Source organism: Lissotriton vulgaris, chromosome 8, assembly GCF_964263255.1.
Source record: "Lissotriton vulgaris chromosome 8, aLisVul1.2, whole genome shotgun sequence".
Classification (NCBI taxonomy): Eukaryota; Metazoa; Chordata; class Amphibia; order Caudata; family Salamandridae; genus Lissotriton; species Lissotriton vulgaris.
The window spans coordinates 34,700,773-34,701,797 of NC_141696.1; positions in this window are offsets into that span (position 1 = coordinate 34,700,773).

A 1,025-nucleotide genomic window follows, 5' to 3' on the forward strand; every position below is an offset into this window, starting at 1 on the left:
CGATTCGGTATTTGGGTGTTCGGTAAATCCAAATTGGTAAATTAGAAATCAGTAAAAAGGAATCGGTATTTACTGATTCCTTATTACTGATTCCTTTCCTACATTGGAGATTGCTATATACCGGTCGGTAACGCAGAAATCTACCGATTTTCGGTATTACCGACCGGTATTTGGGCCACCTACATAGGGCCCTAAATCCTGTTGGTATTTCTTCATTAAAAGGCCAGCAGTAACATATGTGGCATCAGCATGGACAATCGAAATGTGTTTCATGTTAGACTCATTGAGGGAACAGATTGACATCGAAAAAGATGTAAAAGATTATTACATCCAGGTGTGGAATGAGGGGAACAGTTTGAAAATAAAGAAGCAGAGAGAAAAGGATAGGATTTAGGATATGATGTAGGTATTTAAATACAGCCCAGCAATAGCATTTTAGTAAAATTATCTGGACCTCACGTTAATGTAGGGACTGGCCAGCGGTTTACCCAAATCCTTGCTATTGTAGGAAGAGCCTACCATTATCACAGGTGAAATTGCAGATGTTTCATATTTATCAGATTTTGAATAGCTCCTAAAACACTGTTTTTGACCATAACTCAAAAGAAATTTTTTAATAAACACAGATTGCAGGGAAATTAAAAACCCATGTGGCAGGTGCAACCCACATCAAGTGTATGGCTAAAAACCTTGAGGACATGACAACAATGACATCAGAGAAGCATGGAAATGTAGAAAGGCGTGGGGATAGTGGGTGCGAGTAATAGTGATAGGTTGAATCCTCACCTCAATAAATGGCAGGAACACTAAGGCCAGATTTATCAAAGTGTCACCCAAAGCAGTGCAGCATTTCAGGACAGGCAAAGAGCAGGAGAGCGCCCTTGCCTACAGAGGTATGGCGCTCTCCTTCCCTCTCCCTAGCATGCGTGGTGTGCACGAGTGTAGCACAGGTTTTGTATTGGAAGAGCTTCTTTCAGTATAAAATGCTATGCTTAGGCAACTATTATAATGTTTCCTACTCTGTA